We start from the raw sequence: 21,084 nt of genomic DNA, 5'->3' as shown, positions 1-21,084 counted from the left end.
GTGGAGTTTCTGGGGTTTGTGATTTCAGCCGAGGGGATCATGATGGATCCAAAGAAAATAGAAGCTATTACTTCTTGGCCGTCACCGACCTGTGTAAGAGACATCCAAGTATTACTTGGGTTTGCCAATTTTTATCTGCGGTTTATTTCACATTTTTCAGAGATCATAGCTCCCATGACGGTGTTGTTGAGGAAGGGAGTACCTTTTGTTTGGTCAGACCATGCTCAATCAGCTTTGGATCTGTTGATTGAAAGGTTTACTTCGGCACCTGTTTTGGTTCACCCTGATCCTACATTGCCCTTTTTTGTTGAGGCAGATGCCTCTTTGTGTGCCGTGGGAGGGGTGTTGTCCCAGAGAGATGTGGAGAACGGATATATGCATCCTATTGCCTATTTTTCTAAAACCTTGTTGCCAGCGGAAAGGAATTATACCGTGGCCGAGCGTGAATTGTTGGCCATTAAATTATCCTTTGAGGAGTGGCGTCATCATTTGTGGGGTGCTCGGCATCCAATAACGATTTTCACTGATCATAAGAACTTGGAGTTTTTTCATTCTGCGCAGGCTTTGACCCCTCGCCAGATGAGGTGGGTTTCTTTTTTTAATGAGTATGATTTTATCATTACCTATAGGCCTGCAGCGCAGCAACTAAAGTCGGATGCCTTGTCTCGTATCCATGTGAATCAAGTTGACCTGACTGTAGAGAAAGAGAGGGGTTCTTTCATTGCTCCGGACAGGATAGTGTGCAGCATCTCTACTGAAGACTTTAAGACGCTGGTTCAACAAAGGATGGGAAAGATAGATTTTACACCATGACTATCCCAACCATTGTTTTCCATGAAAGATGGGCTGTTGTATCATGAGGATAAATTATTTATCCCCTCTGACCTTCGGGATATGGATTTGGAATGGTGCCATTCTTCTTCTTTAGCTGGGCACCCTGGTACGAATAAAACCAAGGAGTTTTGTTGCGGTGGTTTTGGTGGGAGTCAGTGTCGAGAGACGTACAGTCGTATGTTACGGCCTGTCCTGTGTGCGCCATAAACAAACCGACCCATACTAAACCTTCTGGGTTGTTGCATCCTCTCCCGGTACCCACCGCACCTTGGCAAACAATAAGTATGGATTTTGTGACAGACTTACCCTTAGAGTCGGGATTCACAGCCATATTTGTAGTAGTGGACTCGTTTACCAAGATGGCGCACTTTGTGCCTTTAGCTAAGATACCTACAGCTAGGGAATTGGCTCTGATCTTTGTGTCTTCTGTGGTACGCTTGCATGGATTGCCTTTGGCTATTGTGTCAGATAGGGGGGCTCAGTTTATTTCCCATTTCTGGACTGAATTGTGTACTGCTTTACGGATGAAATTGTGTTTGTCATCCGCATATCACCCACAATCGGATGGTCAGACTGAGAGCACCAATCAGACCATGGAACAGTATCTGAGGTGTCTTGTAACATCACTTTCATGTAGTTCGGTTATGGCTCTTCCTTTGGCTGAATTCGCATATAACAACAGTGTGCATTCAGCTGTTGGAATGACCCCTTTTTTTTGTTCCATGGGGTTTCATCCCAGAGCGATCCCTATTCAACCCTCGGGCCAGGTGCCTGCGGTGACCACTTTGGGGCTTTCGTTGGTTCAGATTTGGAACAAGGCGCTGGAACATCTAGAGAGGGCCAAGGTTGACAAGAAGAAACAGGCTGATAAACACAGGGCACCAGCTCCTTGTTACCAGGTTGGGGATAAGGTGTGGCTTTCCACAAAGAATCTGAGACTAGGTGGTTCTCGAAAACTACAGCCCAGATTCGTGGGTCATTTTCCTATCATTAAAGTGGTGAATCCTGTGGCAATGAAGTTGGGGTTACCAGATGAGTACGGGATCCATCCTGTTTTCCATACCTCCCTTTTGAAACCATTTACAGATACCACTCAGGTCTTGCCCCCCCCCCCCCTGTTGTGGTAGGTGAGGATGAGGAGTTTGAAGTTAATGCTATCCTGGATTCCAGAAGAAGGGGTGGGAGACTCATGTACCTGATTGACTGGAAGGGCTATCCCCCTGAGGATCGTACATGGGAGGCAGCAAGTGGGGTTCATGCCCCTAGGCTGGTGAGGCTGTTCCATTTACGCCACCCATCTAAGCCCCGTCCGGTAGGGAGTCCTTTGCGGGGAGGTACTGTTGGGATTTAGATTGGGTTGCATCTTAGTCCTCTATCTGTGCGCATGCTGTTGGTCACACTCCTCCCTTCCTTGACTCATGTGACCGCATATAATGGAGCGGGACTGGGCATTCCTTGCTTGGGTTTGCTACCGGTCACGTTGTCTTTCCTGTGACCGTGCTGTGTGGGATTGTCAGCTGAGTTTGTGTATTCGTCAAGGGACTATTTCGGACAACAGAGCGAGGCTTCGTTCTGTTACGAACGAACATTTGGATTCAGGATACTTATTCAGGACGTCGGAGCGCTGAGCATAGCAAGTGACTCTAAACTTGCTCCGGATTGGAGTTGGGATCTGTACGCGGCTGCGTGCAGACATTGGAAACACGCCGGAGCAGTCATTTCCGGGTGTTGTACTTCTATCGGCGTCCTTGTGTGTGATTGAGGTGATTTCACGGACCGACTGCGAGTCGGAGTTTGTTTCTTTTTTCCGTTTTTGTGGCCACTGTCTTTTCGGGTATTTCGGGAAGTGGGATGTTCATTTTGCACGCATCATCTAGGAAGGGGTTTTTTCAGTCTGAAGACTTTTTCCCCTACTGCTCACAACGATAAGAGGAGTCGATCCTAGTATCGTATTTACACATAAAGGCTCCAGTCAAGTCAAAGAAGAACGGAGTCTCCTATAAAGGACTGCTGAAGCCCTCATCGGGTAAGAAGGAGAAAGGGTTGTTGTTGGTTCTTGTTATGGTATGTGCATAGAGAAAGAACTCAGGGGTGATTCTTATCATTGTCCTTTTCTTTTTGTCTCTCTTCTGCAGGGTGAGAGGTTACTTCTATCTCCCCCTCGAGAATAAAGGGAGCTGGAGACATACTGGGTCCTTTGAAGCCTTCCTCTTCCCCTGGTTTATTATTTTTACCCTTCCCTCTCCCCTGGCTCAGGCTGTAGGGTGTAGTGGTATATATATTGCGGACTGCAGTCTGTGCGGGGGTAGAGGGTTGGGATTATCATCGCTCCTGCAGCGTGGTTCCAAGTGGGTGACAATTGACACAATACTCCCCATATAACTATACGGCAATTGGTCTCATGTACGAGTCCAGCTTGTCAGCTTCTCGTCCCAGCTACAAGGCGGCCTGCTTTCCTTGCTCCCATTGCTTGGCCTTTGATACCAATCGCTTGCATTAAGGCCTATGGAGCAAGAAAGAGTTCCTTGTAGTCGGATCCTACATGGAATAGAAACAATACTACGTTGGTATTTAGAAGGCACACAGCAGCTGTGTGCCTTATGATTTAGTTTCCCCATGACAGAACATGTCCGAGTTCAGCTTGTAAGCAGATTGTTAGGGTTATACTTGTCCCTCTCCGCAGGTGACCCCCAAACCTTTTGACTTCACCCCTCCCATGTTCTAAACCCTACTATGTTGGCTTTTAGGTCTCTTTACACATTACCACTGTTAACCAGGGCGTGTGCTCCCTCTTTAAAACATGATAAGATTTTCCTACATCTGACTGGCACATTTATATTTACTTATAAGTTCCTAGTAAGGCGGCACATCATGTACCCAAGGCCTGTAAATTAAATGCTACTAGAGGGCATGCAGCACTTATAGTGCTGCTCACTTAAGTAGCACTTAAAATATATCTTAGGCCCGCCATTGCAGTCTGTGTGAGGTTTTTAACAGTCAATTCGACTTGACCTAAGAAATCTTTTGCCAAGCCTAAACCTTCATTTTTAATACATATAAGTGATCCCTAGGGTAGACCCCACAGCTCTTAGAGAAGTGTGCATTATATTTGAAACGTTGGGCATGTACTTGTGGTTTACCTGTTCTGGTAGTTAAAAACACTTACATTCGCTTTTCACTACTGCAAGGCTCACCTCTCCTATAGGACAACATTGGGTTACCTTATTACATTTACCAAGTGCTGACTTTTGATTGGTAACAGGTAGAAAAGTCAGGTTTGGTCTCAAATTAATTGTAATTTAAAACCATGTTTTATGGTAAAGTTGGATTTTGAGTCACAAGTATGAAAATGCCACTTTTAGACAGTTTACAACAAGGGGTGGTGAGGGACAGAGTCTCTGAATTAAACAGAAAGCTCTCACCCAGTCAAGAGATCAGGGCTAGATCCAACACCGTTTTTTAGCTCACTGCACCATCCCAGTTTCAGAACCTGGCTGTATGCAAACTAGTCTGTTCCTGTCCCAGTGCATGATGGGAACAGGGCAAACCAAACTACAAAAGCCAATTCTTACACTGGGAAGGAAACAAGCTCCCGGGGACCGGTTTCTGGCATTACAGCCGTCTTCGGCCCGGTTTGCTTGAATCCTGATGGTGCAATGAGCAAGGGTCTCACATCTGAGAATACCCTTCCACGCTTAGGGTGGACAAAAATATTTACAACAAGGGGTGGTGAGGGACAGAGTCTCTGAATTAAACAGAAAGCTCTCACCCAGTCAAGAGATCAGGGCTAGATCCAACACCGTTTTTTAGCTCACTGCACCATCCCAGTTTCAGAACCTGGCTGTATGCAAATTAGTCTGTTCCTGTCCCAGTGCATGATGGGAACAGGGCAAACCAAACTACAAAAGCCAATTCTTACACTGGGAAGGAAACAAGCTCCCGGGGACCGGTTTCTGGCATTACAGCCGTCTTCGGCCCGGTTTGCTTGAATCCTGATGGTGCAATGAGCAAGGGTCTCACATCTGAGAATACCCTTCCACGCTTAGGGTGGACAAAAATATTTACAACAAGGGGTGGTGAGGGACAGAGTCTCTGAATTAAACAGAAAGCTCTCACCCAGTCAAGAGATCAGGGCTAGATCCAACACCGTTTTTTAGCTCACTGCACCGTCCCCGGTAGCTTGTCTCCTTTCTGGTAAAGAATTGGCTTGGTAGTTTAGTCTGCCCTGTTCCCATGATGCACTGGGCCAGGGACAGACTGATTTGCATATAGCCAGGTTCTGAGCTGGGATGGGGCAGTGAGATAAATAACGGTGATGGATCAAGCCCTGATCTTTGGACTGGGTAAGAGTGGTCTGCTTAATTCAGACACTCTGTTCATCACCACCCCCTTTTCTGTATCACTTTTAGACAGTTAGCATTTTCTTGTCCTAAGCATTTAGGGGCAGATTTACAAGGAACAGACACATCTGCACAGACGCGTCAGTTTCCTTGCGCCAGCCCCAAATGTGATTGCGTCACCATGGATGCGCTGTATTTACAATACAGTGCTCCATGGCACAAGGATTAACAGGTGCGTCAGAAATTCTGAAGAATCTGTTGGGCCAAAAGTAACGCATTGCTGGAGTTGCTCATAAAAGTGATGCAACTCTAGCAATGCACCACAACAGATAGGTGAGTCCCATTCAAAAAGCCCTTCGTCATTCCTTACGCCTGGTCTGAAATGGTGTAGGGATTGTGAAGCAGTGAAGGCATAGAGTAACACAGTGAAATGTTGTAAATATCACTGCGGCAGTTCTACATGGCTTTTTGGGTGGGAACACCCACCCTGCATACATTATACCTGACGCAGGTGTAATGTGACACAGGGCTTTACAACTTGACGCATCTCCCTAGATGCATCACGTTGTAAATTGGCCGCATTGTTTGCGATACTGCTGCATTAAAAAACATGACTTAAAGGTGGCACAAAGAGGCGCAAGGGGCTTGTAAATCAGCCCCTTGGTGCCTACAGCCCGTGTCCTGGGCCCCATGACTAGGTGTAGTTGGCAGCTGGTCTTTGTGTATTCCTTTCAGATAGTGAGGGTTACAAAGGGAGACGAGGTTGGTCCATACTGCAGGATGGGAGGGGTGGAACTATATCCCGCCCCACTTACATTTCGAAGGGGATGTCTCACCACATTTCCAAAGAACATGACATCCCTCCATTGTCACCCTAGGCTCCTTGGATCCTGGATAGGGTAGTCAGGATATTCCAGAACCAGATGTGTGGGGATGTCTAGACATTTCTCCCACTTAATATGCTGGCACCAGGTATACATATTAGACCTTAAGACCCACTCTTTAGTTCACTCCTGGGCCAGCAGAGTATCCCCAGAAGGACTGCCTTGAACTTTAGTGGACTGGCTGCTAGTGGAGGCCTGCTATGTACCTCAGAAGGAAAGTCCTGCTGCTCCCAGAGGACTGCCATTTTGCTTGAAGCTTGCCTTGAACTTCAGAAGATTGTCCTGCTGTTTGTGGCCTGCCCTGCCACTTGATCCCAAGATTACCAGAGTGACTCAAAGGTTCAGGTGCTGACCTCCTGTTCTGAGATACAGGGGCATAACAACTGCCTGCAACTGCCCAGCCGGTCTACTGCTACTGACCCTGCCAAGACCTTCAACTGGACCTACATGGACTAGTCTGAGCCCTGATGGAGTGAGTCCCTGATCCCCAAGAGGTTCCTAGCTGGGTCTTGGCCGTTGGCTGGCATCAGTTGAGCTTCTCCTGTGACGAAAGGGTAAAGTTCTGAAGTTGTGGGCTCTTCACGAGCGCGAACTGGCATGTTCGTGCTAAAATCTTCCCGCCTGTGGATCAGGTGAACCCAACTTTTTGCACTACAGTGAAAATCGGCAATGCAACATGTGCTACAGCAACAACAACCCACTGTACCCGGCATTACAAAGCATCAGCAATGACTGTCCGTAACATCTGTCAGGATCTTTGCCCTACAGTGATGACTGTCCGCAATGCCTGACCAGCACTTCTCACTAGAGCAACAACCATCCTAAATTATATACTCGCTCCTCATGGCCTCTTCCACCGCAAACTGGACTCTTCACACAGAACAAAGAGATGATAACTTTATCTATGGGACTAACCTTGTCCCTGTTTCTGCCCGCTCTCCATCGCTGTCGGCCTGAACTTGTGAATTTTACCCGGTCTTGCACAACCTGATGACCCCTCGGGGTGCTTTGTACTTTTATGCGCTATACTTAACTGAAACTTTAATTAATTAATTAAATTCATGATATATCATATTTACTCTATTTTTCTAAATTGGTGTGGGATTTTTTGTGTGCTGTATTTTTACTTTATTACTCACTGTTTACTGAAAAAATACTTTACACACTGCCTCTAAATTAAGCCTGACTGCTTGTAATCCAAGCTACCAAATGTTTAAGCCCTGTTTAATTTAGTGACTTTTGTGGTGGATTGTGATTATTGCTTGAGAAAGGTTTCAGCCTTTTTAGCCAAAAACCCAATTTCAAACAGTTAGCCACTGTGCTATATAGAATGGAAAATCATCCTTTAGCTTTCATGACACAAGAAACAAAAAAATGTGCAGCAATGATAAATGACAATTTAGCACATACAAATCCTATTAGCCTACATAATAAATTAAACAAAAAGGGCACATTCATAGAGGCATGCGTCAGGCCTTATAGAGACTTATTTACTAGATCCCACTCAAATCTTTTCAGTGCATAAATGACTATGTTGAAATGTGTCAAACATTGTCTTCAAACATAGAAAAATCATGCTTTTCTTTATGACTTATGCAATATTTAATTTTAGTAGTAGCTAGAAAACATATAACTTTTGTCTTACTACACATCTGTCAGATGATAAATTCACAATTGTATGGGTGTGGATGATTATAAGAGTGATGAAAGTTGAATCTTTTTGACCTTATAATTTCCCTTTTCTGCTTGTATATTTTTACTATCTCTGCGCACACTTGCATACTCTTCTTTTTATTCCTCGGGGAAGTGTGGTTTATGTGTTTTGATCTAAAAACTTTCTATCCTTTAGACGTATCACTCTTTTTAGGAATAAGGGAGTCTATTCTTTCATGAGTTGGTTAAATATTTTTCTTGGTTTCATTCAGGTTGTCCCTCTTTCATGCAACTAGTTTGTTGCTGTAAATCTTTGACCTTAAGATAGTCCACTTGCAATTCAATGTTCTCCTTACTGGGGGTGTAGGAGACACTACACTTCTGGGGAGGGGGACAAGGACAGCCTTGGGGACGTTTCATGACCTTATAGAAAGTGCCTGTTGTCTGAGAGCCCCATGTTTTGAGAAATGAGACAGTCGGATAGGGCTGAAGTGAAATAGCAAGAAAGGAGGTCAAGTCGCCACAGTCTGTTATTATGCTTTATTGTTAATTACATTCTGTAAAGTAATTTGAAAAAAGTGAAAAACTGAACCTTGCAGTTTCATGCACAAAGCAAACAAGGGTGGGATAGAAAAAAGGAAGAATAAACAAAATGTTCTTAGCAAAGTTTATAAACCTCAAAATGCAACTGGACTAGTCATAAATGATTCCTTTTGATGCAGGTAGTTATATAATAAAATCCTCAGCTTTTGTTAAAAAGAAAATATTTTCTTGCGCCCTTCAGTGTGGGGAACAAATTATTTTGCTATTGTGTGTATGTCAAATGATTCCATCATCTCTTTATAAATCGTTGCATATTGAATGATTCAGTTTTTTCGGGGACATAATTGACCTTAACCAAGAGGCCAATGAAATTTCTTGCAACCTCAAGGAAGAGACTGGAACAACTAAGATAACCTCTTGTAGCTCTCCACCTATGTAAAAAATGCTCTCTCTGTTGGAAGCATTTTTCAAAGTATGTCTGCAAGCTCTGTATAATACAGTTAACTGAGGTGAGGGTGGCAAAAGGTCACTTTCTTGATGTTGAGCAATGATGTCTTTTTTTATAAAATTATTATTTATTCAAGTTTTTGAGTAGAAATGGAGAGGAAAGAACAAAAGAAAAGGAGGAGAAAAAGAGAAAAAACACAGGCGACAATCCGCCACATAACCCCACACAGGGGGTGCTGGAGAACGCTGCTTTGTAAAAAATATAAGGGGAGACGGCATATACGACTGTTAAGTGCAAGTGGAAGAGTCATTGTTCGTCAGATGCAACAGATGAATTAAGCGCAAACCCTTCAGCAGATGATACAAAGCATGCCATGGAGGGGGACGTCCCCAACCAGGAGCACAGCCATAGAAGAAGGCAATCTAGTCCGTCTCCATAAGCGAAGTAGTGTCGCAACCAAGAGAGATTAACAACCCCATCCCAACACCCCACACACCCCCATTCCCCCCGCCCCCCACCTTTTCCCCGGTGGTGGCGACCAGCATTCATTCACAGCAACTTCATACATAGCAGGCGGTTAAATTTGGAAGAGGTGTAGAGCACGGAGCGCGGAGGGGCAAACCGCAGATGGTAAACCTCGAGATAGAAATCTGACCAAGGGACCCCAGCGGAACATGAAAATTTTAAAATTACCCAGAAATATGTCCGACATTCTCTCCATACTCAGTAGTCGCCATAACCGTGCGTGCCATAAAGAGATTGCTGGAGCAGTCGGTTTTTTCCAGGAGGCTGCCAAGGTTAACTTGGCCGCCCCCAAGCACAGCCATATAATGCGTTTGTCGGCTCTAGTCTGATGTTCCAACAGTGGGTCTCTAAGCCCCAACAGGACATAATCCATCGATTCTGGAATCGGATAGCCCATCACCTCCTTAATGTGAGATAAAATCTCAGACCAGAACGGTAGGATGGCAGGGCAATCCCACCAGATGTGGCGGAAGTCACCCAGCATACCGCAACCCCGCCAGCACCTATCCGAGGCAGTTGGGAATATCCGACGCAACTTGGATGGGTAAAGGTACCAGTCGAACAGAAGCTTCATATGAGCCTCTCTAAGGTCTATCGAATGATTGTGTGCCGCCACATCTCGCCAGAGGCTCTTCCACTCGTTTTCGGAAATGTCCCTGCCCAGAGTAGTCTCCCAATGGTCCATGTAACGAGGACGGGGAGACACCGCAGTGTCTAGTAACAACCCATAAATGAAGGAGATCGTCCCTTTCATAGTGGACGTGCGAAGAATAAAGGCCTCAAACCTCGACAATGGTCTTGTAGCGGCGTCCACCACTCCAGCCGATGTTGCCCAGTGCAAGAGCTGAAGGTGTCGAAAGCGTTCAGTGGGTGGAACTCCATAGTCTCGCATACAATTGTGAAAGGTGAGAGGTGTCACACTGTGAAACAAGTGGGTGAGGGCTCTGCAACCACCCTCTCTCCATACACCAAAAGGTCCGTCGTTCAAAGCCGGAGGGAAAGCCGGGTTGAAATGAATAGGTGTAAATGGAGACGGGAAGGTGGTCCAACGGTCATCGCCACTGACCGAGTCCCAGACTTTTAAGACCGTGCTGGTGGGAGTGCTGATATATGCATTCCTGGGTCGGTCAGCTTTAGGCTTCCAGGCCAGATCCCAGATGGATCTCCCGGCCACACTCCGATCCATATGGAGCCAGTGCTTCTCTGAAAGCTGCTGGGACCATTCCACCAGTATCCTCAGCTGTGCAGCTTTATAATACAAGTGCATGTCCGGGAACCCCACCCCTCCCTCCGCTCGTGGACGCTGCATCACCGCATATGAGAGTCGCGCCCAGCCTCCTTGCCACACAAACTTCAACATCAAGGTTTTCAGCCGGCGAAAAAAGTCTAACTCCCCCGGTATAGGTAGCGCCTGGAAGAGATACAAAAACTTAGGAAGGAGGACCATCTTGAGCGTGTGAATCCTACCTAGTCACGAAATGTACTTCGGCTTCCATCTCTCCAGCTCCGTGCGTATCGTTGCCAACATCGGGGGAAAGTTAGCCGAGAATAGCGAGCCCAGGGTAGAGGTCAACCGTACGCCCAGATACAACAAGGACGAAGTCGACCACGACAGTGGCGTAAGTGCTCGAACCCGGTTTACCTCCTCGGGAGGAAGAGTCAGGTTCAGAATATACGATTTGTCGAAGTTGACCCTGAATCCCGCTACCGCTTCAAAGTCAGAGAGTACAGTGTGAATATGTGGCAACGATAGCGCTGGGTCCCCTACCGACAGCAGCACATCATCCGCGAACAGCGAAATCTTATGCTGTTCACCCGTGAAGGGGAGGCCTAAAATTTGTTCCTTCTCCCTAATCGCAAGGGCCAACGGCTCAATACTTAAAGCGAAGAGGAGTGGGGAGAGCGGACATCCCTGACGCGTTCCGCGCGAATGATGGAAGCATCCGGATCTATGTCCGTTAATCATCACCCTAGATGTGGGATTGCTGTAGTTAGCCTCAATCATTCGTATGAAGTGGGGAGAGAACCCGAAGGCTTCCAGAGTGCGATGCAAGAAACCCCAATCGACGCGGTCAAAGGCTTTCTCCGCGTCAAGCCTCACTAATACCGCTGGTATGTGGAATCTATTGGCCTTCTCAATCAGATGGATCACTCGCCTCAGGTTGTCATGAGTCTGCCGTCCTTTTATGAATCCGGACTGGTCCGGGTGAATGAGGGCTGGCATCAAATCCTGTAGCCTACTTGCGATGATAGAAGAGTACAATTTAGCGTCCAGGTTGAGGAGAGCTATCGGGCGATAAGACGCGCATTTGGTAAGGTCTTTCCCCGGTTTGGGGAGAACGGTAATCAGGGCCTCGGCCATAGTCTCAGAGGTTCTTCCATCAGATGCCATCCCATTAAAGAGGGAGACCAGGCAATCGCACAGCTCTGACGCAAATGTTCTGTAAAACAGGGCAGTGTAGCCATGAGGTCCCGGGGCTTTGTGGAGTTTCAGAGCCTTGATAGCGTCCAATACCTCCTCCCTAGTGATAGGGGCAAACAGCAAGTCATTCCATTCTCTGGAGACCCGTGGTATAGGGAGACCGTCCAGGAACGCGGACTGGGCCTCCGGATCAAGGGTGTCGCCTGTATAGAGATCGGCGTAAAAGCGGCCGAAAAGAGCTGCCTTGTCTGCATCCCGGTGCTGCACAGAACCCGGGTGATCCTTTATACCCCCAATGTAGTCCATCTCCCGTGTGTCCCGGAGTTGCCGGCCAAGTGCCGCCCCACTTTGTTTCCCTGAGAATAGGAGACGCGTCTGAGGCGCAGGAGAGTAAATTCAGCCCGATTGTTGTAGTGGGCTCTCAATTTCCCCCTCACCGCTGTCAGGGGTCGGAGGGTCACCCTAGACGGATTCGATTTGTGTGCCTGTTCCAAAATGGCGAGTTCCGCCTCCAGGTCTTCCCTCTCCTTCCTTCGAAGTTTGTTGAGGTTCGCATTGAGGGCTAGGCACGTGCCCCGCAACGAGGCCTTGCACGCGTTTAAAGTGTTATACACCGAGGTGTCAGATGGTGGGTTAAGAGCCAAGAAGTCTCCTATGGCCCCCGCAGCTCCTTACAGGATACATCATCCTGCACCAACGCTGCCGGGAAGTACCATTTCCGCCAACCGCCCCCCCCCACTGACCAGTGCAATCTGAGAACCACCAGGCTATGATCTGATACTGAGAGTGGAAAAACGCTGGAGACTCGGACATCCCCCCTAAGAGCCTGACTAACAAAGATATGGTCTATACGAGAGTAAGAGCGATGGACATGGGAAAAGAAAGTATAATCCTTGGTTTGAGGGTGCAAAAAACGCCAGCTATCCACTAACCCCAGTGCGCCCACCCGCTGCTGCGTTTCATCCGAAAAGACCCCAGAGTCTGCCCTCTGAGCTCCCGAACTATCCATGTCCCTGTCCCACACCATGTTGAAGTCCCCCGAGAGGAACAAGTGCCCTTCTACAAAATCCCCCACCTTGGCCAGCAACTCCTGTAAAAATCTATTCTGTCTAGCATTGGGAGCATAAACTACCACAAAAGTACACTGTCGACCATATAACGTCCCCTTCACCATCAACCAACGACCTTCCTTATCGCCACTCATCCCCAGAGGCTGAAAGTGAAGGGACGCCCGGAACAGGAGAGCCACCCCCCTATGCTTGGTGGACGCTGATGCCCTATAAATGAGGGGGAAGTGTCTGTGCCGGAGTCTAAGTTCATCTTTCTTAGCTAAGTGAGTTTCCTGGAGGCCCACTACATCAAGATGATGATCCGACAGGTACTTCCATAGCTTCTGGCGCTTGTGCGGGGAATTGAGACCCTTCACATTCCAAGTACCCACAAAATAACAGACATAATGACATAGTAAACCCCGTGCTGTGTGCCCAATAGGGTGATCAGTTCCCGCCCCCGACCTTCTCCGACATCCACTCCATCCTCCCCGGGCCAGTCCCATCTCTAAGCACCCCCATCCAACCCCCAAGCCCTCTCTCCCACCACAGGCCAGTCATCCAATGCGAGGTACAGGATGACCAGCAGAGCATAACACAGTGACAACACCTGAGTAGAACCACCAGTATCAATGACCCGCCCAATACCCTTCCATAAGGAACAGCACACATCCCACACATCCATCCGTCGCCACCACCCCTCCACCCCCCTTCCCTCCTGACCCCCAGTGCCCCCCCTACGCAATCCCCCCACCCCCCTGCAAACAGAAGAGCAGGAAAAACATTAACAGAGAACACAGTGCACTGAACCTGAATAATGCACTCCGCAGTTCCATTAGTCCGTAGTCCGTAAGGCCCTCCCCGGCCTGGGGATGGAGTTGGGGCACCGAAGTAGTGTCTCCCAGGGCCACGGTCCGGGGTGTCTTCTCCAAAAGTACAATCAACCCACAGGACCCCAGAGCATGTGCCCCTCCGGCACCAAAGCATCAGTGGCTCATGGCTCAGGCCGCTCCCGAGCTCTGCTGGGAATCTGCCAGAGTGGCCGATGCCACCGTTGCCACTGCTTCCCCCCTCTCCTGTAGACTAGCAGTGAGGTCCGGCCGCACCCGGTCCGGGGACGGGCCCACTCTATGCCATGAGGAGGACCGGCTGCGCCTCCGTGACGGTGAAGTGTTCGCCTTCTGTGCTGGCGTGGCATCATCCAGGCCCAAAAGATCCTTTGCTACTTGAAGAGAACGAATCTGTGCCAGTCTATTTTGCCACCTAAAGATGATACGGAAGGGATGACCCCACGAGTAGGAGATATTGCGTTCCCGCAGGAAAGAGGTCACAGGGCAGAACTCACTTCTCTTCTGGAGGGGCGATGCCGCCAGGTCCTGGTAGAGCTGCGGATGGTGCTCCCTGAATTGTAAAGAGGGGATGGCTCTGGCCTTTCGCAGGATGCGTTCCTTCAACTGGAAGTCGTGGACACAAACAAGGATGTCCGGAGGAGGTCCCCCTCCTCGCCTGGGCAGGCCGACTCTATGCACTCTATCCATCCTAATGTCCTGCACCTCCTCCTCATCCAAGATCTGTAGAAAGAGCGCCTGGACATAGCCACGCAGGTCCCCCGCTTCACCGTCCCAAGGCACAGCGCGGATGCGAATGTTGTTCCTCCGGGAACGGTTCTCCAAGTCTTCCGTGTGGGTCTGGAGGTCTAGATTTTGTTCCGTGAGTTGGATGATGTCTTGCTGCAACTGGTGGACATCATTTGCCACACTCAGGTCATGATCCTCCAGTGTTGCGACCCTCTCTCCAATGCCATCCACATCCCTCCTCACTTCCCGGAGGTCCGATGCCAACTGGGCCCGAAGTTCGGAGATGTCTTCTTTAATAGAGGTGAAGAGCTCAGTCATAAAGGCCTTGGTGGCGGGGGCATCATCATCCGACTGCTTGGACGATCCGCTGGCACCGAGAGAAGCTGGCTGCTGAGAGGATTTCGATGCGCCATCTTTCCCAGGCCTCCCCTTGCGCAGCGTGTTAAACATCTCGGGAAACTCGCCTCGGTGGGGGGGGGGGAAGGCAGCCCCACTCGATCCACTGTGATGTATACCACCACTAGACTTCCCGCTATAACTGGAGAGGGGGACTGAGGGCAAGGCGTCCCCTCCAGCCAACTCAGTCGGGGATCTGCACTCCCACCTCTCCTCCAGTGAGCACTCCAGAGACCTCGCCCCAGGAGACACCCCCGCAAAGTCTCCGTCAAGCCACCTGCTGTGGGGGAACCGGGTGTTGCGAGACCCCGAGCTCAGGCAGGTGGGCCCAGAAACGGTAGCTAGCAAGCATCCAGCTGGGGCAGCGCCGTAGCAATGGCCTCCCGGTAAGAGATTCAGAAAAGGGGGTGGTGATGAACAGAGTGTCTGAATTGAGCAGACCACTCTTACCCAGTCCAAAGATCAGGGCTTGATCCATCACCGTTATTTATCTCACTGCCCCATCCCAGCTCAGAACCTGGCTATATGCAAATCAGTCTGTCCCTGGCCCAGTGCATCATGGGAACAGGGCAGACTAAACTACCAAGCCAATTCTTCACCAGAAAGGAAACAAGCTACCGGGGACCGGTTTCTGGCATTTCAGCCGTCTTCGGCCCGGCTTGCTTGAATCCTGATGTCCCTCACCACCCCTTGTTGTAAATATTTTTGTCCACCCTAAGCGTGGAAGGGTATTCTCAGATGTGAGACCCTTGCTCATTGCACCATCAGGATTCAAGCAAACCGGGCCGAAGACGGCTGTAATGCCAGAAACCGGTCCCCGGGAGCTTGTTTCCTTCCCAGTGTAAGAATTGGCTCTTGTAGTTTGGTTTGCCCTGTTCCCATCATGCACTGGGACAGGAACATACTAATTTGCATACAGCCAGGTTCTGAAACTGGGATGGTGCAGTGAGCTAAAAAACGGTGTTGGATCTAGCCCTGATCTCTTGACTGGGTGAGAGCTTTCTGCTTAATTCAGAGACTCTGTCCCTCACCACCCCTTGTTGTAAATATTTTTGTCCACCCTAAGCGTGGAAGGGTATTCTCAGATGTGAGACCCTTGCTCATTGCACCATCAGGATTCAAGCAAACCGGGCCGAAGACGGCTGTAATGCCAGAAACCGGTCCCTGGGAGCTTGTTTCCTTCCCAGTGTAAGAATTGGCTTTTGTAGTTTGGTTTGCCCTGTTCCCATCATGCACTGGGACAGGAACATACTAATTTGCATACAGCCAGGTTCTGAAACTGGGATGGTGCAGTGAGCTAAAAAACAGTGTTGGATCTAGCCCTGATCTCTTGACTGGGTGAGAGCTTTCTGCTTAATTCAGAGACTCTGTCCCTCACCACCCCTTGTTGTAAATATTTTTGTCCTCCCGGTAAGAGGGCACTCCCCCTTCTCTCCGTGAATCCCCCCAAGCAGGGGGCAGTCCGAGACCTCTAAGCGCCAAAAGTGTAGGCCGCGTGGCACTATCTGTAGCGCGACCCTGCCGCCACCCCAGGGCGGGGAGCCCGGGCCCTGCACTCACTCCAGGTCGGGGATCCGCAGGCCTCAAATCGCCGACATTCACCGCTGCTCCACTCGTCTCCTCCGGCCTTCTGGTGTCTCCCGCCCCTCCTGCGTCACACAGAGGGACACTGCCGGACCCCCGCAGGTAAAGCAATCAGGTAGGGTAGCTCGCCCCGGGCTCAGAGCAGAGGCGGCGCTGGCGCAGCACCTCGGCCGCCGCTCCCACCGGCTCCAGCCGTCCCGCCTCACCAGCACTCGTTCCCGGCCACTATGGAGCCCCTCAGGCAGCCGCTCCTCCCCGACGGTAGGCGTTAGGTCCGGCAAGTCCCGATTGCGCCACTGCGTGTCAGGGGGCCTGGCCCTCTCTGCTATGCAAGGCCGAGGCTTCCAGGCCGCAACACGCCACAAGGCCGAAGGTCACTGGGCCTCCACTCGCTGCCGCTCCGCAGTCCGTGTCAGGCGGCCTCTGCTCCTGCTGACCGCACCGGTCACTGCTCCTTCGCTTCGGGGATTCTCCGCAGGGCTCCGGCGGCAGTTAACACGCCACCTGGCAGGCAAATGCAAGGCTAAGAAGGGTCAGGCACCGGAGGGACACGAAAGAGCGTCTCACTCCGTCGCCATCTTGGCCACCCAATGATGTCTTTTTGTTTCTCTGTGCCTATTTATGAAGTTTGAGTCCTTACTGCAATTCTCTAAAAAAAGCTCTCAGTCTTTTTCTCAAAAACAAATCTGTAATCACTCTTTGAATTTTATTGAGGGTGAGTAATGTATCATGCTGTAGGGAAGTCACCATCACTCTATCACCTTGACTAAACCTTGACTGCGCTCTAGTGCAACTCTTGGAGAGTTAGTTGTATAAAGGCTGATTAAATTGGAATTTAAGAGTGTTTTAGAAAATGGGACACCAAAAATAAAACATTATTTGTTGGACTTGGCCCTCTATGCAGGGTCACGCCCAAACTTTCTATCTTCTCCCCTTGTATTTTGTGAACACGTTTTTGTTGGCTTTTAGGACTCTGCACATTTACTACTGCTAAACAATTCTGAAGTGCTCTCTCCTTGAAACATGGTAACACTGCCTTATATCCAATTGGCACATTTCATTTACTAAGTCCCTAGTACAGTGGTACTACATGTCCCCAGGGCCTGTAAATTAAATGCTGCCACTTGTCCTGCTGCACTTATTGTGCCACCCACTTAAGTAGTGCTTAAAAGCATGTCTCCCGCCTCTGTAGCCTGTAGTGGTTTTAAACTGCCATTTTGACCTGGCAAAAATAAGCCTTTTGCCACAACTATATCTTTCTTTTTAATTCATATGTCACCCCTAGAGTAGGCCCTTACAGGCCATAGGGCAGGGTGCAGTCATGTAAAAATGTGGCCAACTGCTTTTAAGTGTTACAGGTCTTGGTAAGGAAAAACTCGTACATTTATTTTTCTCTACTATAAGACTTGCCTCTCCCATCGTATAGCATTGGATTACCTGATTACATTAAATAGGTGATAACTTTCAATTAGGAACAGGTAGACGGGTTGAGTTTGGCGTCTAAAGAATTGTAATTTAAAACCCTCTTCAATAGTAAAGTTGGATTTTATGTCAATATTCTGAAAAATTTGCTGTTAAAAAGTTGAAATGTTCTTCTCCTAACCATTTGGTTCTGCCAGCCTGTGTCCTGGGTCACGTGACTGGTTGTAGTTGTCAGTTGGCATTTGGGTATTCCTCCCAGAGAGTGAGACAAAGACGGATTTGGTGTTGGCTTAATGGAAGGAGCGGAACTGCTCCCTGGCCCAATTACATTTCAAAGGTGCTGTCACAGCACACTCACAAAGACTTTGACACCTGTCTATTGTCATCTCAGGTCCCCTGGAGCCTGGGCAGGGAAAGGAAGGGAATTCCCAAATCAGACGTGGGGCAAGTCTAGAGGTTTCTCCCACTTCTAATGACTGGTATGCATATTGGACTCTCAAATCAGCTCTTCGGTACACCTCTGAACCTGTGGAACACTACAGAAAGTTGGCCTTGTTCTCCCGGGGACAGCCCTGCTGCTTAAAGCCTGCCTTGTTTTTCAGAGGACTACCATGCTGAAGACTGCCCTGCTGCTTGAGGCCTGGCTTGTTCTCCAGAGGACTGTCCAGTTGCTTTAGGCCTGCCTTTTTCTTCAAATGACTGCCTTGCTTCTTGATGCCCTTCTTGTTGCTTGAAAGAAAGAAGACCTTCTCCTTATACCCAGGACAAACAGAGTGACTCTAAGGGCCAAGTGGCCGGCCTCGTGTTCTGAGCACCAGGGGCTTTCCTGCAACTGCCCAGCTGACCTGTTGCACTGGCCCTGCCTGAGCCCTGTTGGCCTCTGCTGGAGTGAGTTCCTGATACCCGAGACGTGCCTTCCCAGGTCCTGCACATTTGGCTGGCATTAGTTAAACTCCTCCTGTGGCATCCTGAAGTTTTGAGCTCTATGCTAAGGACTTTGAGATGGTAAAATATTTTAGTGGGACTGACCTGGTCCCTGTATCCAGCCCGCACTCCATTGTGGTAGACCTAAACTTATGACTTTGTCCAGGTCTAGCATGCAGATACCAAAAGTTATAGTTTTCTGCTTCATGGTGCTATTTTTGCTTAAACATTCAAAAATGTATATCTCAGATTCTACTAATTGGATTTTTTTCATTTTTATCCAATTTTATTTATTAGATTGTACTCTATTTTCTAAATTGGTGTGCGGTTTTTCTTGTGTTGCATTTTCACTTTAATACTGTTTATGTGCTGCATAAATATCTAACACATTCTGCTCTTATGCCAAGCTACCAGAGGGTTAAGCACAGGTTAATTTAGTGACTTTTGTGGCTCACCCTGACCATGATAATGCTAGATTGAGAAGGATTTTCACCACAATCATTCAATAACCCAGGGGCTTACTTATAAGCCCCTTGTGCTATAGGAAGGGAAACCTTCCTCCACAAAAATTATCATTCCCACAACGCAGGCACCCTCGTACCATAGTGCAAAGGTGCCTGCTTTTGTGCACAGCAGCCCACTGTGTGCCAGCGCAGGGGAAAGGGACAGGAAGGCGCTGTATCTAATAGAGAGAGTGCATTCTTGCCCTTTTCTTTTGCCGTAGGGCAATTTTGGAGGAAGACAAAAACTATGACAAAAACTCATGAATGAGGCCCCCAATTTCTTACTGTTGTAAGGTTCAACAGGGGTGACCCACAAAAGTCTCCATCTTAAACCACACATGTAAACTTGAGATCTTTTCAGATGGTGGCATTCTTTGCACCTACATGATGGCTTACTTAGAAATTATTCTGCATGCAGTACATTTATTGGTAGGCATATTATCAAGTTGCCAAGTCCACATTGAAAATGATGCCATTGTGTTTGGTTGTTCGGTTAGATACAACTCGGAGTCTCAAGACACACAATCACATCAGTGCTGCACCTTTGATACTGTACAATTGGAACAATGCTTTCATTATATAAACCTCCTCTGAACCAAATCCAGCAGAGGAGCACTTAAGGCGATAATCCTGGAACTTCCTGTTCATGACTAAGATGCATCCCTGCTGACTCTAACCTTCATCCTGCAAGCACAATAGCCTGTTCTACATCCGATCGGCTTCCACATACATCATACCCAAGAATATGGGGGTCGGGTTGTCCCCGGTTTATCCGAGGGTATCCCCACTGTGCTCTCTCTCGAGTGTAGGTAGAATTAGGTAGGAGTCTACACATATAAATATGATCATATATTCAAAAAAACACATGTTACTGTCACAATAGTTGAACTATTTATCTTATTCACCATTCTTCTAATGCTGTTTACAATGCTGTGCTTCATTGTACTAATAATTGCAGCTCTCATTCTTTACACAAGAATACAATTGCTTCAATAAATGTTTGAAAGGCCAATTTGTATCTTCCTTGTATGTCACTTGGGCTTGCCTGTGTAACAACGAAAGGCTAAAATCTATTTACATGATTTCCTTGGGGAATTAGAGTGGTCGTGTTCAGAGGTTGCAGATACCACCTGGTATTATTAGGGGTTCAGATGGTGCACTGTGAACTAGCTAGCAATAAGGCCAACATACTCTAATGATATTGTGGACTCAGTCACCATTTTCTGATGGTTATGTTGTCTGGATACATAGTTCTACTCAGTGGCGGCTCCTCTATAGGGGCGTTTGGGCTCCGCCCACCTGCTTTTTCGCAGTGCGAGAAGGCAGAAACATAAATCGTAATAACTACCAATTGTTTCTGCCTTCTCGCACTGCGAGAAAGCAGAAGTTCCTGGTTGGAGGTGGGCGGTCCTGCTCGAGGGCAGGGGGGAGTGGCTTGCCCACTGTTGTTAATACTGACTGTTTGGGCAGCCTGAGGCCGCCCAAACAGTCAGTATTAACAACAGTGGGCAAGCCACTCCCCCCTGCCCTCGAGCAACACCGCCCACTCTCCCTGTTCTCTATGTATGCTGCAGCATGCAGAGAGAAAAGGACCCGGGTGGGGCGCGGCCTGACCAATCAAAAACGCTGCGGTGGAGGGGAGGGAGGCTGCCTGCAGCCTTCCTGATGATGAGCACTCTGTCTGAAGGAATTCAAAATGCAGGACGGCGGGAGTCGGAAGTTTCAGGACTTCACCGAAAGCGGGACGGAAAGTTTTATTCATTTTATATATTTTTTCCCCCTTAAACCCCTCCAGCTTCCCCCCCATCCCCTCCGAGGCGCGACAACCCCATTCCCCCCCACCCGCCCGTAATGCTGGCCGTGACTGGTTTTACTTAATTCATAGGAATCATATGACAAGGCACCACCAACATTTTAGGTCTGGTACTGATTTAATGGGTCTCCTGAGTAGTTATGGCTTGTGCCCAAAGCTGCTAGTTA

Source organism: Lissotriton vulgaris, chromosome 1_1 (assembly GCF_964263255.1).
Source record: "Lissotriton vulgaris chromosome 1_1, aLisVul1.2, whole genome shotgun sequence".
NCBI classification, from domain to species: Eukaryota; Metazoa; Chordata; class Amphibia; order Caudata; family Salamandridae; genus Lissotriton; species Lissotriton vulgaris.
Note: the sequence above shows the minus strand (reverse complement) of the source record.